At 38.9% G+C, this 17,347-nt stretch overlaps 1 long non-coding RNA gene and 1 pseudogene across 1 annotated transcript in view; both read left to right on the forward strand.

Annotated features, from left to right (window-relative positions):
• The window catches only part of LOC139356237 (uncharacterized), a 102,130-nt gene that overhangs the window by 506 nt on the left and 84,277 nt on the right, over positions 1-17,347 (forward strand). The gene's annotated exons all lie outside the window — the stretch shown is intronic.
• Positions 9,525-10,524, forward strand: LOC105466184 (phosphoglycerate mutase 1-like; annotated as a pseudogene).

Consider the following 17,347-nt stretch of genomic DNA (forward strand, 5'->3'; position numbering starts at 1 on the left):
TGTCTGGATTTTCTTAAGCAATGCTAAGGGAAAAACATAAGACTTAGTTGGTCTCCATGGTAACTAACTCACAGCCAAGACTGATCCCTGAGGACAACAACAGAAAATATTCCAGCACTGGAAAATTTTTAAAATTGCCCCCAGGTTGGGGAACATCCTGGGCATTTAGTTATCTGAGTATCCATCTCAGAAACCTTCTTTAGTCAAAGGCTGCTTTCCAATTGTGATCTGAATCTAAACTGGGGAAAAACCTGCTATGCTGAAGCTGCCTCAATACAATCGTGTCCCCACTACACAAGTCCTCTCCTATCAAAATTTTATTTATGTTTTGCTCCTCAGATAAGAAGTTAATTTTTAGATGGAGTGAAACTTGAATTCTGTGTACCCCTCATTAGCCCTTATTTTATTCTACTTTGTAAATATGACTCTTACATGTCTATTTATTTCCTGAGATACTGACGGAAAGACCAAGTTATTTAACAAATATTAACAAATGTGATGGTTTATTTATTTATTTATTTATTTATTTATTTATTTATTTATATTTTTTGAGACAAAGTCTTGCTCTGTCACCAAGGCTGGAGTGCAGTGTCGCGATCTCGGCTCACTGCAACCTCCGCCTCATGGGTTCAAGCAATTCTCCTGCCTCAGTCTCCCAAGTAGCTGGGGATTACAGGCACATGCTGCCACGCCCAGCTAATGTTTTGTATTTTAGTAGAGACGGCATTTTACCGTGGTGCCCAGGTTGGTTGCGAACTCCTGAGCTCAGGCAATCTGCCTGCCTTGGCCTCCCAAAGTGTTGGGATTATGGGCGTGAGCCACTGAGCCAGGCTGTGATGGTTAATTTTAATGTATCACTTTGAGTGGCCCATTTGGCACCCAGATATTTGGTCAGATATTACTCTGGGTCTTTCTGTGAGGGTGTTTTTGGATCAGTTTAACATTTGAATCAATAGACTGAGTACAACAGATTACCTTCTCTAATGTTAGTAGGCCTCATCCAATTAGTTGAAGGCCTAAATAGAACAAAAAGGCTGAATAAGAGGTAATTTCTCCTGCCTGACTGCTTTTGAGTTAGGACCTCGGATTTTTCCCACCTTGAACTGAAACACGTGTGTGTGTGTGTGTGTGTGTGTGTGTGTGTATACATGTGTATACGTATATACATATATATATCATATTCTGTTTTGCTGGAGAACCCTAATACAATAAAGGAGATACTGTTACGTGTCAAGCCTTAGACTAGGAGATGGATTCCCCAGCTGTCTAGCTCAAAAGAGATGATAGGCTAGCTTCAATGTGAAAAGTGCTTTACAAAATGTTATAATTGCCTAAGGAGTTGAGGGGACTTCACTGAAGAGATGACATAAGCAGGGTTGTGAAAAATGACACCAGGTTGATAGGATTAAATAAAATTACTTGGTACATGTAACAACATGGATGAATTTCACAGTCATAATTTTGAGTGAAAAAAGTCAGACACAAAAGAGGACAGATGAATAAAGGTGCTATAGCCATCCTTGAAAAACAAATCCTTCCTAGCACTTTGGGAGGCCAGGGTGAGCGGATCACTTGATCCCAGGAATTTGGGACCGGCTTGGACAACATGGTGAAACCTCCTTTCTACTAAAAATACAAAAATTATCCTGGCATGGTGGCATCACCTATAGTCCCAGCTGCTTGGGAGGCTGAAGTGGAAGGATTGCTTGAGTCTAGGAGGCTGAGGCTGCAGTAAGCCAAGATCATGCCATTGCACTCCAGCCTGGGTGACAGAGTGAGACTCCGTCTCAATTAAATACAACAACAAGAAGTTCTTGATGCTGAACTCAGGGAGAAAACATCCCACATGTGACCATTTATTATGGTGTTAGCAGTGATATACTTAGCGTATATGACACCCCAAGAGGATCTTTTGTTAACCTCCCCCCTCCTCTATAAAAATTATTGTTTAATAATAAAGTAATAATCAGTAAAAATTGTTTTCTTAATATTTTAGCTTAAAAAAAGAACAACTTAAAAAGAATATATTCCATTTTATAGATTCTATTAAAATTTAGCAAAATATTTCATGTAGGAACTAAATTTACTCTTACTAAAACAATTACACTTCACAGTTAACACTGTTTAATTATTTTAAAATTTTAACAGAAATGAAAGCTCCAAATAGTCACATTGAATGACAGAATTGAAGTAACTTGTGTTCTCTTTGTTTTTACAATCACTTTTCTCATTGTTTTATTTTGAATTCATTGTTTAAATGCTGGAGTGTGTAGTACCACAGAGGTGGAAACAAGAACGATGTGTCAAGCAAGCTCAACTGTCGATCGTTATGAACTTTTTCAAATTTAGGCATGTAGCCGAGTCTGTGTGTAATTGAGCTAACTGTAGAAGTAGAGTCCTCCGAATTAACATATGCAAATAATAAAATGCTTATTACAGAGCAAGTGATAATAATGTACTAATTTGATAATTACATGTATTACTAAAACTCAACAATAATAGCAGTTGTTTAAAACAGCAGTGCTTAAACTTTTTGGTCTTAGAACATCATTCTACTCTTGTAAATTACTGAACTCTTTGGTTTTGTTTATGTTGGTTAAATCTATTGATATTTACCCTATTAGAAACTAAAACTCAGCAAAAGTATTAATTTTAAAATTAAGTTTACACCATATAAACTCATATTAACATACATAATATATTTATGAAGAATAATTAATTTTCTGAAACAAAACAAAATTTAGTAAGAAAAGTGGTCTTGTTTTACATTGATGCAGTTAGAGTCTCAAATATCCTTCTGCATCCAGTCTGTTTCCATATATTGTTCTAAAGCAGATGAAACAAATCTGGCCTTACATGAATATGTAGTTCAAGGAGGGAGGATATTTTAGTAGGCTCTTTAAATAATTGTAGGCTGTTTAAATAATTATTCTTTGACACTACATCAAAACTTGACAGAAGTTAATTTCTTAGGGTTAGTTATAATGTGTTCTGAAACCATATAAGTGAACTTTTCATACTATCTCACATTAAAATCTGTTGACTTATCTTATATTCTGAATCAATCTTTTTACTGATGCCTGAGTTTGTAGCATTATGCATTAACAATTTGGAAAATATTACTTCTCTGGTTTAATTCAACTTTTCCACAAGTTGACACATTTCTTTTTTAAAATCATTATATACAAAAAGTTTATTTTAGAAATCACATATCTTTAAAAAATCACAGAGGATATAAGTTCTTATCCTGACAGATATTATTCATTATTTGAATGCCACAGTGTTGTGTGGTAAAATTAACAAGATGCAGATACCAAGTCCATATAATATTCCTGGCATTTACACCAGGCTCAAAACATTGTGACTTTTTCTTTTTCTTTTTTCTTTTTTTTTTAAGTTATTGGATACACGTGCGAATGTGCAGATTTGTTACACATGTATACATGTGCCATGGTGGTTTGCTGCACCCATCAACCCGTCATCTGCATTAGGTATTTCTCCTAATGCTATACCTCTCCTGGCCCCCCAACCCCCGACAGGCCCCCGTGTGTGATGTTCCCCTCTCTGTGTCCATGTGTTCTCATTGTTAACTCCCAATTATGAGTGAGAAGATGCGGTGTTTAGTTTCCTGTTCCTGTGTTAGTTTGCTGAGAATGATGGTTTCCAGCTTCATCCACGTCCCTGCAAAGGACATGAACTCATCCTTTTTTATGGCTGTGTAGTATTCCATGCAAAAAAAAATAAAAACACAAAGCCCCAAACCCACAAAACACAAACCAAAAAACAAAAAAACAGCTATTTTTGAAACACCTAAAAGTATCTTGATCTTGTAAATACAGGTCCTGAAACTACAGATGCATTGCTGAGACTATTCCAAAAACTGTAAAATGTGGGCATTATTTTAATTAATGAACAACTGAAAAGATCCAGTGGAGTGCTGTGTGGTCATTTCAGTATGTGAGGCAAAGCAGAAAAATAGGGAAATGTTAAATCTGTGCTTTAGAGTTTAATAGGCTGAAAGAAAAAGGAAAGTCTGAAAAAAAGAAGTGGGGAGATTTGGTTGGTAATGTTTTTGGTAGAACTGGTTATCCTTGTTCCTATTTAGTGGGTGTTTTATAGTCTCACAAGAGTGGCACTCACAGATGACCAAGTTCAAATATTGGAGAATCAGAACGCAAATACAACCGTAAATTTATACTCACTATGGACCAAAAAATATGGCTCTTTGGAAATCTGAGCTAAAACCCTGTGATTTAACATGTTAAGAATGCTTAAGATAATTTCACAGATAAAAGAGTTAAAGTAATCCTCAAGGATGACTAAGGCAGAATTTTTACGCAATAACTTCAGTAATTTCCTATAGGTACTCCTACCCAGACCATAAGGTATTTCTGTTTTGTTTTGTTTTGTTTTTGTTTTTTTGGTTTTTTTTGAGATGGAGTTTCACTCTTGTTGCCCAGGCTGGAGTGCAGTGGTACAATCTTGGCTCACTGCGACCTCCGTCTTCCAGTTTTAAGCAATTCTCCTGCCTCAGCCTCCCGAGTAGCTGGGATTACAGGTGCTCGCCACCACGCCCAGCTAATTTTATTTTTAGTAGAGACAGTGTTTCACCGTGTTAGCCAGGCTGGTCTTGAACTCCTGACCTCGTGATCCGCCCACCTCGGCCTCCCAAAGTGCTGGGATTACAGGCGTGAGCCACCATACCCGGCCAGGTATTTGTTTTTTGGGATAAATACAAAGCAACGTTTATGTTTGTATGAGGATTTGAGTTTGTATGAGTTCAGGGTTCTCTGACTCAGCTAGAACTGAATCCAGAGAAATATTGTCGTCTTCTAAAAAGTTTCAAGAAAAAGAAACCTTGCATCAATTGGTTAATTGCATAAATCTTCTGAGAATGCAGTTACTATGTGCATCCATGATGAGAAGCTACAGTTCATGCTGAAGAGAACTGAAACGATTTAAAATCACCTAAGAACAAAGTCAATAGATATTAATCATTCGTGAAGATAAGCAACACCTGAGAGCAATAGTAAGCCGACTCAATTTGATTAGATCAGATATATTTTCAATTGGTTCCCATCAAATCATAATCTTATCAGAAATACAGTTACTAAAGAAAAGTATTGCAGGTACTGGAGGATAATGTGGGTGGTATGATGAAAGATACCATTCCTATAAATTGTCAGGAAAAACCAGTCATTAATTTTATTGCAGTGAAGAATGTATAACATTAAAGTTGCCGATCTGAGCTTTATTATCAGAATAACATCATTTCGGATAGAATTGAGAGATTCTCTAAAATACTTTTGATAGACACATTTCATTTTATAATAGCAAAAACACTACATTTATTAATATCATCACCAATCTCATCAGAAGAGTTTTCAAGCTCATGGCAGCTTTTGTGAAAGCTCACAGTAGCAGATATAAGTTTCCAACATGCAATTTAGGTTTGAAAGCTCAACTTTTAGATAACAGATATTTTAGTTCTTTTCCTTGAAGTGCCAGGCTTACTTTGATCATTTTAAAGAAAATTTCTGCGAAATAACTAAGTCTGAATAACTGCAGCCTATCAGTTGTTTTTTTTTTTTTTTTTAAGTCAAACTGTGTTCCATAAAAAGAAAAAAAAAAAGTGGCTAGATTAGCTCACAGTCAAATAATCAAAAAGTGCTTTTCCTTGAGACAACAGAACTGCTTTTTTTTCCATGTCATCATGTAAAAAAGATGGGTATGCTAAGGTCCATATTTAATAAAATCTTTTATTTTAAAGTGTATTAAGTCATTTTTTTTCTAGCTTGAGGTATAGTTGATTAAAAAGTTATATATAATGGTACATTGTGAAGGGATTACCACAGTCAAGCTAATTAACATTTTCATCACCTCACAGAGGCATTTTTTGGTGGTAAGAACATTTAGGATTTAATAAAGTTAAATGTTTTAGTAAATTTTTAAATTTTAATTGCAATTTTAATTAAAAAGTTAAATGATAATAATTTTTTTTTTAAGACAGAATTTCACTCTTATTGCCCAGGCTGGAGTGCAATGGTGCAATCTCAGCTCGCTGCAACCTCTGCCTCCCAGGTTCAAGCAATTCTCCTGCCTCAGCCTCCCTAGTAGCTGAGATTACAGGCATGTGCCACCATGCCCAGCTAGTTTTGTACTTTTAGTAGAGACAGGGTTTCTCCATGTTGGTCAGGCTGGTCTCGAACTCCCAACCTTAGGTGATCCGCCCGCCTCGGCCTCCCCAAGTGCTGGGATTACAGACATGAGCCACCACGCCTGGCCATAAAAAGTTAAACGATAATAAAATGTTTACTGCTTCATTAGCTGTATTTCTTAAGTAAAACTAGGTTTTTCTTATTGTTGTTAACTGTTAGCGTGTAGTGGTGAAGAATACATTGTGTACTAGTCTAATCTGTGCCACTGCCTTGTTTCCTGCTAAGGAACAAGTAGATTTAATCACCATTGTTTTGAACCATCAGCGCACACAGTCAACACAATGAAAAAGGAAAACAATATTTTAGTTATGAAAATATTCTGACTCCATGGACTCTGAAAAGATCTTGGATTACTCCAGATCTGTAGATCATACTTTCATTTAGAACTTAAACTAATAAAAGATATTTTTTTCTAGATGAATATTTTGTTATGACAATGTTTAGAACTTCCAGTGCATGATAATAATCAAGTACAGACTGACTTTCAGTGAGTTTTAGTATTGCTTTTACATTGTCAGACAATAAACCCTTTTACTGTCTGCATGCAAGGCAGACTTTCCCATTACCTTGCCCTTGGTACACCACTGGATGATGGCAAATACCTTCTCTCAGTCAGTGGTTTGTCTTTTCCTTCTCTGAACGGTATCTTTTGATGAACAGAAATTCTTAATTTTAGTGAAGTATAATTTAACAATCTTTTACAATTTGTCCTTTTTATGCTCATCCCAAGATTGCACTCCTGGCATAAATCCCACTTGGTCATATTATCCTTTTTACATAAAGGAGAAAAAGACATATATATATATATATATAAAATCATCTCAATAGATACAGAAAAATTTTTACATAAAATTTAATACTTCTTTACGATCTCTCAGTAATCTCGGAATAGAAAGAAGCTTCGAGGTTATGCTGATCTTATAAAATTAGTTGGAAATGATACCCTCTTCTTTTCAAGTCTCTGAAAAAGTTTTCTGTAAGATTGTTATTATTTTTTACTTAAATGTTCAGAATTCATCATTGAAGCCATTTTGATTTGAAATTTACTTTGTGGGAAGGATTTTTAAATGAAGGATTCAATTTCATTGATATTTAATTTCATTCGGATTTTCTATTTCCTTCTGTATTAGTTTTGTTAAATTGTGTTTTTCAAGGAATTTGTCCATTTCATCTAATTTTTTAACAGCTTTATTGAGATGTAATTCACATGTCATAAAATTTACCTATTTAAAGTATACAATTCAGTGTTTGTTTAGTATATTCTCAGAGTTGTGCAACCATTCCCACAACCTAATTTTAGAACGTTTCCATCACCCCAAACAGAAATCTCACATTCATTTGCAATCACTCCCATTTCCAACCCCTAACCCTAGGCAACCACTAATTTACTTTCTGTTTTTATAGATTTTTCAAGACATTTCTTAGAATATCTTGAAAATGTGCTGAGACAGCAAAAGTGCTGTATTTTTCATTTCACCACATGAAAAGGATGGGTATGAAAGGGTACAGATTTAATAAAATGTCACTAAATGTCAGTGTATTTTCAAGGAGAGAGGAATTAGGCCATGCCTCTTACTAGGAGGGGCAGCGAAGAATTTGTGGATGTACCTAATCTACTATACCAAATATACCACATCTGTTGGACCACAGTTCTGTTTTTATCTACTTGCATCTTTCCCAATTCCTCAGGTTGACAGATTGATATTCTTCCAAACTTACCTCCAGTGTCACAAGGCCTTTCTTGAGTAACAGGACGCCTACATGTTTGTTTTTTCTGTGATGCAGTTATAGGCCACGTCCCTTAAAAAACAAGAATAAGCCGACCTCTGGCTGATGAACTATAAACTGTCTAAGCTGAGTTGATCTTTCTTTTTTGTACCATGACAGTGTATTGTATTTATGCTTCGTCTTTTTTTTTTTTTTTTTTGCAATTCTTTCTGTGTGTGGTTGCTGTGCTACTAAATTGATCTCAAATCTCTGATTTTTATCTAAACGTTCTCAGTTTCAGGTAGTTAAAATCAGTGTAGTGAAAAGTATGCATGGGAGGAGGGCAAGAATTATTGCCTCAAGGTCACAAAATTGATTTTAAAAAAAGGGTGGTGGTGATATTGGCTTGTGGCAGGACTGGATCCAAGCAAACAATGCCGAGTGGTATGCTTCTTATCTTCTTTTCCCTTCCCCCTTCTTTCTTCTTCCTTCTCCTTTTTCCTCTCCCTTTCCCTTCCTTCCTCCTGTGTTTCCATCTGTGTGGTGGCTTCACTCCTGTAGGCACTGTTCCTCCAAGATAGATAGGTTTCCAAAATGGCGTCCCCAGGGGTACTAGGTTTCCAAAATTGCGTCTCCAGGGATAAGTGGGAGTCCTTCCTGATAGTTCCAGAGGAAAATTCCTGGAGGAAAGGTTCTGACTGAGGCCAGAGGGATGGAATACTGTGGTTGGCTAACCTGCGGTGATGAGGAAGGGTTTGTCTGTTATCAGAAGTGTGGTGGGGAATTCTTGCTAGTCAAAAGGCCACATTGAATTTGTCTCTTCCTCCAGAGCTCTGTTGAGTTATTGGCAAACAGTAGGAGCTTCCTAAATGTTTATTGAAGAAAATGAATGAATGAGTAGAAATAAAAGAATGAATCTGTGACTTGAAATGTTTTCCTTTTTGCAAAGAGGCTTTTGACCCTATGACACTCTCTCTAGGATATTTCTCACTGACTACAGAAGTCAGGGATTTTGTTATTTAACCATTTCACGGCCACCTCTGTGTCAGCTTACCTTCAAAGTACTAAAGTATGAAAGAACATGACTAAAATACCAAATCCCTTGGCTACCTTTGGGGTTTCATCTTCAGTATAGGTCTATTAGGTCAAAGGTTTAGTTAAGTGTGGTGTGTCCTCATGAAAGCTCCGTCTGGAAATCAAAGAGCCTCGTGGTGAGTCTGTGCTGGGGTTGCGGCTGAAACATAGCTTTAAGTCTCAGTAGCTTGTCATTATCAGCATGTGCTTGCCTTGAGAGCTATGGCAGTTTCTGATGACCTTATTGCAGACAGCAGTCAATCCACAACTCCTCGCAAAGGCTAGTGATTGAGCAATAAGCTTTTTGAAAACTCTTCCTGAGATCTTTCATTCACATTCACTGTGTTCAGAGAGTAGAGAATTTCAAAGACCCTTCATCATTTCATTCTCACCAGAGGTTATTCCTTTTGTCACTAGTGAGAAAAATCACAGAGTCTTAGAGAAAAAGAGAAGGACAGGGTAAATCATTTCTGCAGCTCGACTCCAGAATCTGCGAACCACTGCGGTGCCGCATCCCCAGCCCGCCGCCATGGCCGCCTACAAACTGGTGCTGATCCGGCACCGCCAGAGCGCATGGAACCTGGAGAACCGCTTCCGCGGCTGTTACTACGCCGACCTGAGCCCGACCGGTCATGGGGAGGCGAAGCGCGGCGGGCAGGTGCTGCGAGATGCTGGCTATGAGTTTGACATCTGCTTCACCTCAGTACAGAAGAGAGCGACCCGGACCCTCTGGACAGTGCTAGATGCCATTGATCAGATGTGGCTGCCAGTGGTGAGGACTTGGCGCCTCAATGAGTGGCACTATGGGGGTCTAACTGGTTTCAATAAAGCAGAAACTGCTGCAAAGCATGGTGAGGACCAGGTGAAGATCTGCAGGCGCTCCTAGGATGTCCCACCACCTCCGATGGAGCCCAACCACCCTTTCTACAGCAACATCAGTAAGGATCGCAGGTTTGCAGACCTCACAGATCAACTACCTTCCTGTGAGAGTCTGAAGGACACTATTGCCAGAGCTCTGCCCTTCTGGAATGAAGAAATAGTTCCCCAGATCAAGGAGGGGAAACGTGTACTGATTGCAGCCCATGGCAACAGCCTCCGGGGCATTGTCAAGCATCTGGAGGGTCTCTCTGAAGAGGCTATCATGGAGCTGAACCTGCCGACTGGTATTCCCGTTGTCTATGAATTGGACAAGAACTTGAAGCCTGTCAAGCCCATGCAGTTCCTGGGGGATGAAGAGACGGTGCCCAAGCCATGGAGGCTGTGGCCGCCCAGGGCAAGGCCAAGAAGTGAAGGCCAGCGGGGAGGATACTGTCCCCAGGAGCACCCTCCCTGCCCAGTCTTGTCCCTCTGCCCCTCCCACCTGCACATGTCACACTGACCACATCTGTAGACATCCTGAGTTGTAGCTGCAGATGGGGACTGGTGGCTCCCATTTTCATTTTAGCCATTTTGGTTTTTGCACCCACTCCCTTCGTACAATCTAGTCAGAATGGCACTTCTAGAGCACAGGTTCTCAGTCCAAGCTCTGGAAAAGCTCCCCTTATCCAACACAGTTTAAAGGTAGTGACCTGGGTTTCTGCGAGTTCTTTGTTTACTAAGGACTTGTGGAGAGGAACCATGCTAAGCCATGACCAATGAGGAGAAGCACCAGAGCCTGTCTGTCCCCAGGAGCCAGTCCTCTGCTCTTCTGCAGTCAGGCCACTGCCTGGGGGCTCTAGTCATTCCAGTGGAAGATGAATGTAACCTGCATGGTGATGTGACAACTGTTTTCTCCCTGACCCTAGAGGACCTGGCTCTAGAAGTTTGGGATCAATCCTGAATTTAGTTATGTGTTACATTTACTTTTATTAAAAAAGTATAGTACATATAAATAATACAAAATAATAACCCTTCTGGGGTTTCTTGTGGCGGTTGAAGTAGTCCCACATGTGGTCATCAGAAAATAAGCCATTCCTCATACCAGTATGGGATCAGTTCCTTGACCTCTGAGGAGCAGGTGTGCTTCCTGCTGTGTGTGTTAGAATCCCTTCTTGCCTTGCTTCATGGCAGCGAAATGCCCCTTGGTCCTGTCCAAGTGTGTCTTTCACTGATTTCTGAATCATGTTCTAGTTGCTTGGGTCTGCCACATGGGTCCAGTGTCCACCTGAGCATAACTGTACTAAATCCTTTTTCCAGATCAGTATAATAAAGTGAAAAATCAACCCACAGCCTCATTTCCTTTAAAAAGGTTTTCATGTTTTGATTTCTTTTGATCCCTCTCATTTGCATGCATTCCAGTATGAAGATAAAAATACCAATTAAGTTTTTCACTTAACATTATTTCAGACCTTTCATCTCATTGTTTTATTTTGTTCTTAATGAATGTCTGTATTGTCTTCATAGATTTATTTAAAGGAACAACGTTATTGATACAGCTTAGTTGCTGTTGCCATTATAATGTTCCTCAGTGTCATGAGAAGGAAAACACAGTAGCAAAAGGACAAAATCATATTTGTTATTTTTAAAAGCTGTTCTTTTTAAACTCTTCTGGTTTGAGAAGCATGTAACCATGAAGAGTTTATTTATATTGTATGGATCACTCAGTTGAAAACTGCAAGTAATCTTTGCATTTAAGCATCCCAAACTATTTTTCTTTTTTAGAATTTTTAATTGACACATAACAATTATACATATTCATGGGGTACAATGTGATGTTTCTATAGATGTATACATTGTGTAATGATCAAATTGGGTAAGGAGCACATTTGTCACTTCAGACATTTATCATTTCTTTGTAGTGGTAACATTCAAAATTCTTCTAGGTATTTAAAAATACATATCACACTACTGTGCAATAATAGCACACCACAACCTATTCCTCATAGCTAATTATAAATTTGTACCTGTTGACCAATCTTTCTCCATTCTCCCGTCCACCTTCCTCTCCCTAGTCTCTGGTAACCACTGTTCTATTCTCTATTTCTGTGACGTCAGCTGTTTAGAGTCCACATATGAGTGAGATCATGTGGTATTTGTCTTTCTGTGTCTGGTTTATTTCACTTACTGTGATGTCTTCCAGGTCCATCCCTGTTGTTGCAAATGATAGGATTCCATTCTTTTTTATGGCTAAATAGTATTCAGTTGTGTATCTATACCACATTTTCTTTATCTCTTGGTCTGTTGGTGGACAATTAGGCTGATTTTGTATATTGGCTATTGTGAATAGTGCTACAATAAACATAGGAGTGCAGATATCTCTTGAATGTACTTATTTCATTTCTTTTGGATATATACCAAACAGTGGAATTGCTAAATTATATGGTAGTTCTCTTTTTAATTTTTTTAAGGATCCTCCATATTGCTTTCCATAATGGCTGTACGAATTTACATTCTTACCAATTCTCTCTCTACATTTTCCAATATTTGTTATCTTTTGTCTTTTTCATGGTAGCCATTCTAACTGGAGTAAGGTGATAGCTCATTGTGCTTTTGATTTGCATTTCCCTAATGATTAATGATGTTTAGCATTTTTTCATATGTGTGTTGGCTATTTGTATGTCTTTTGAGAAATGTCTATTAAAGTCTTTTGCCTATTTTTAAATTATTGCTTTTTTTAAACTGTTGAGTTGTTTGAATTTCTTATATGTTCTGGATTCTTTTTTTTTTTTTTTTTTTTTTTTTTTTGAGACGGAGTCTCGCTCTTTCGCCCAGGCTGGAGTGCAGTGGCCAGATCTCAGCTCACTGCAAGCTCCGCCTCCCGGGTTCCCGCCATTCTCCTGCCTCAGCCTCCCGAGTAGCTGGGACCACAGGCGCCGCCACCTCGCCCGGCTAATTTTTTGTGTTTTTAGTAGAGACGGGGTTTCGCCGTGTTAGCCAGGATGGTCTCGATCTCCTGACCTTGTGATCCGCCCGTCTCGGCCTCCCAAAGTGCTGGGATTACAGGCTTGAGCCACCGCGCCCGGCCCTGGATTCTTTTTTATAACACATTTCCTGTCCTCTGATAAATGCAGTCATAGAAAAAAACCAACATATTGATAACTTAGACTAGGTGCTTTGACAGTAGAGTTGGTGAGAAGTGCTTATACTCAAGGTAGGTTTGCAGATAAAGCCAGACATTTGCTTATGAATTGGATATGGGGAAGTGAAGGAAAGAGATAAACTAATTATGTTTGAAGGCCTACTTTGGTGTAGAGAGAAAGATTAGAAATGTTTGCCAAAAAAAAAAGGATCTCTGCTGGCTCAGTGGGATAGAACTCATCGTTTAACTGTAGAACCTTTAAAACTGCAAGAACCTTTAAAACTCACTGAGATACATATATGACTAAAAAAAAAAAAAATACCTGCAGGAATGGGTGGGGAAATGGTGGATTTGGGAACTTGTTAATACATGTGATTGACAGGTCAGTGGGATCCATTGCCAAAGTGGTAGGAATCATTCTTAGGAAATTTTGATCAGTACTGAGTCAGGTACATGGATACCCTGGAAATCTCACTTCTGATTACAAAGAGAAGATCTCTTTTCCAAGCCTCTACCAAGTGAATTATTTTCCTTTACATTAAAACAAAAATTGTAGGCTGGGCACTGTGGATCACATCTATAATCCCAGCACTTTGGGAGGCTGAGGCGGGAGGATTGCTTGAGGCCAGAAGCTTGAGACCAGCCTGGGCAGAAAAAAAGACTCCTTCACTACAAAAAAATACATAACTTGGTCGGGTGTGGTGGCATGTGTCTATAGTCCTAGGTACTTGGGAGGCTTAAGTGGAAGGATTGCTTGAGCCCAGGAATTCAAGGCTGCAGTGAGTTGAGATTGTATCATTTATACTCCAGCCTGGGCGACAGAGTGAGAACTTGTCTCAAAATAATAATAATAATTGCTTCACTTACTTTTCTCAAGTTGACAAGTTTAACTTGACATTGTAGGTCCTGAATGAAGGTCATTAACAGGAAAGACAGGTACTGGGAGGCTGCTTAAGCACTTTAATGGGAAATTAGTAATTTGGAAACTATAGGAGCAAATATGTTGCACTGTGGCTCATTGTTTCTGTTCATGAAGGGATTTATTTTTGTAGAATAGGGCTGCACAGGAGAGGAATTTATAAAATCAAATTGTAAATGCTTACTTGATTTCTTAAAGACTATGTGATGTCAGGCAAACCATTTACCATCTCTGGCCTTTTATTTCCCCACCTATGAAATGAAATTAAAATTCCTGCTCTGTCTGCCTTATAGAAATATTATGAGCTTTAAATTAGATGAAGATAGTAATGATAACACCATTACATTTGACATTTAGTAAGTACTTACTGTGTGCCAGGCACTGTGCTAAGCCAGACACCGTGCTAAATTTAGTGGCTTAAAACAACCACCATTTTATTTGCTCACAATTCTGTGAATCAGCAATTTGGGCTGGACTCAGCTGCATGGTATTTCTGCTTTTCTTGCCTGGGATCATGCATGTGACTGCAAATTATCTGTCAGCTCTGATGGCCTAACTAGTCCTCTCTTGTATGTCTGGCAATTGGAAATGGCTACAATCGGTTAGCTGAGGGGGCTTCAGCTGGGAGTTTGTCTGTCTTCCATGTGATCTTTCATCCTCCAGTAGGTTAGATCAGGCTTCTTCACATGGGACTTTCAGAGCAGAATTCCAAGAGGTGTGAGAAGCTGCAAGCTACTTGTATTCTAGGCCTAGAAAACATCATTTCTACCATATTCTTTTGGCCAAAGCAAATCACAGGATCTAGGTACAACCTAGATCTATGGGGGAATAAAACGCCAACTTTTGATGGGAGGAGTGGAAAAGTCACATTGCAAATGGACAGGTGTATAGGAACAGGAGGATCTATCATAGCCATCTTTGTGCATAATCTATTGTACTTGTCAACATACAATCTCACTTAATCTGAATAGCAACCCTGTTATTCTCATTGGACAGGTGAGGAAACTGAGGCACAATGAGGGTGAATAACTTGTTCAAAGTCACATAGTCAATAAGTGTCTAAGCTGGGAGATGAACCCAGGCAGCCTGACTCTAGAGGCTATCCTCTGTTTTAATGATCTTCAAAATGGAAATCACATTGTGACAGAGATTACTTGTGTTTATCTATATCCAGTTTTTCCTTCTGGGGCACATGAGAAACCACACTTCCCATCCTTTAGAATTTAATTGCGGCCATGTAACTTGATCTGGGCCAGTGAAGGCATTTAACAGCAGGTGTAAATTCTTCATTCTCTTTCATCCGCTGTCTCTGTGTCTCTAGAAACCGCTGGTTAAAGTGGTGGAATTATAAGATAGAAGTAGACTGGATTGCCAAGTTACTATTTGAAAGGAAGCTGCCTGACCTGCAGCAGAAAAGAAATAAAATTGCACGTGTTAAGCGCAGGTTTTCTGATTTGTTGTTTTAGTGAAACCAGTTCTTTTCTAATACATGCCTCATTGTATTATTCTGCTTATAAAGTGAATCTGTAATTATATAAAAATTGTAGTTAAAGGCTGGGCACAGTGGCTGATGCCTGTAATCCCAGCACTTTGGGAGACTGAGGCGGGTGGATTATGAGGTCAGGAGATCGAGACCATCCTGGCCAATACAGTGAAACCCCATCTCTACTAAAAATACAAAAAAATTAGCCAGGCATGGTGGCACGCACCTGTAGTCCCAGCTACTCAGGAGGCTGAGGCAGGAGAATCACTTGAACCTGGGAGGTGGAGATTGCAGTGAGCTGAGATCACACCACTGCACTCCAGCCTGGGTGACAGAGCAAGACTCCATCTCAAAAATAAATGAATACGTTGTAGTTAACCAAAAAAGAATAAAGAAATATTTAAAAGCCATTCTAAATCCTACTCTTCAGGGACAACAATTCTCAATCTCTTGGCGAATGTCGCTCCAGATAACTCTGTGTGCATAAAGATACACAATTCGTATAAATAATTTCATGCTTTCCATATTGTTGGGTAGTCTCCTTTTATCATCAAACAGTATTATTTCAAAATTTTTCTTAGTCAAATAAGAGAGATCTATGTGGGAAACTCTGCTAATTATATAACACGTAATAAGAAGGGTTTTGAGAATATATCTAAGAGTATGGGTTCTGCGCCAGAGTACTTGAGGTCAGATCCTCATCCCATCATTGATTTACAGAAAGTTACCTCATCATACTGTGTTTCAAGTTCTTCAACAGTAAAAGGAGGATAACAATAGTAAGAATAGTACCTACTCCACAGTCAGGAATAAATAAAATTAGGTTTTATTTAACATTTTGTACAATGCCTGGCCTGTTGTTGACACTCAATAAATGTTCATTTGATAACAGGGTAGCAAGTTTACGCATTCTATTGAAATATACAAAGAAAATGTAGCTCTTTCTTTTTTTCCTTTTTTTCTTTTTTTTTTCAAACAGAGTCTTGTTCTGTTGTCCAGGCTGGAGTACAGTGGCGCTATCTTGACTCACTGCAACCTCTGTCTCCCAGGTTCAAATAATTCTTCTGCCTCAGCCTCCCAAGTTGCTGGGATTATAGGCGTGTGCCACCACATCTGGCTAATTTTTGTATTTTTATTAGAGATGGGGTTTCACCATGTTGGTCAGGCTGGTCTTGAACTCCTGACCTCAAGTGATCCACCTGCCTCGGTCTCCCAAAGTGCTGGGATTACAGGCATGAGCCTCTGCACCTGGCCTACTTCTTTTAATAGATTTTTCTCCTAACCCTTTGCTGGATAGCAGGGTGTGGCTCATGGTGGTGGAAGAAACTATGTTACATTTTGGTTTTAAAAGCCTTTCAAGGAAATATTTAGTCAGTCTAAAGTCCATCTTTATAATGAGACTGTTGCCTCCACACTATGTAATTTTCTTTTAAAGATTTCTTTGTATAGGGTAAAAGCTTATGAGGTTTCCTGGTGACAGAGGAAATTTACCTGTAATCTTTCTTAATTTGTCTCCCCATGGAATGGATGATTAGTCACTGCACTGGCATCTATTGCAGGAAAACTGGTTCCTTTGGGTCTTTTGGTAAACAATGGTATCCATTGCTGTCTTTACATGCCTGACTTGACATTGCCTCTAGCCATTAAAGGTCCTGAGCTTGCAGACCTTCTTTTCCCAACTCTAGGCCTCTGCAATTCCAACAATCTTCCCAGCCTCTCCCTATTTCCTCACCAGTACACACAGGAACTTTCTAGATTCACTGCATACCATTCACAGACCATAGGGAACAAAAAGCACTACCTGCCTCTCCCATTTCTCTTCAACCCATCCACTCTAACCCTCTGCCAGAGGCTGGCAGAGTGCCTTGCATGGAGGTCTCATTCTCATTCCAGGGTTTCAAAATGGCAGTAGATCAAAACTCCTTCTGTTTTGGGTTTTTATTCAACTT

The sequence above is a fragment of the Macaca nemestrina genome, chromosome 9, assembly GCF_043159975.1.
Source record: "Macaca nemestrina isolate mMacNem1 chromosome 9, mMacNem.hap1, whole genome shotgun sequence".
Taxonomy (NCBI): domain Eukaryota; kingdom Metazoa; phylum Chordata; class Mammalia; order Primates; family Cercopithecidae; genus Macaca; species Macaca nemestrina.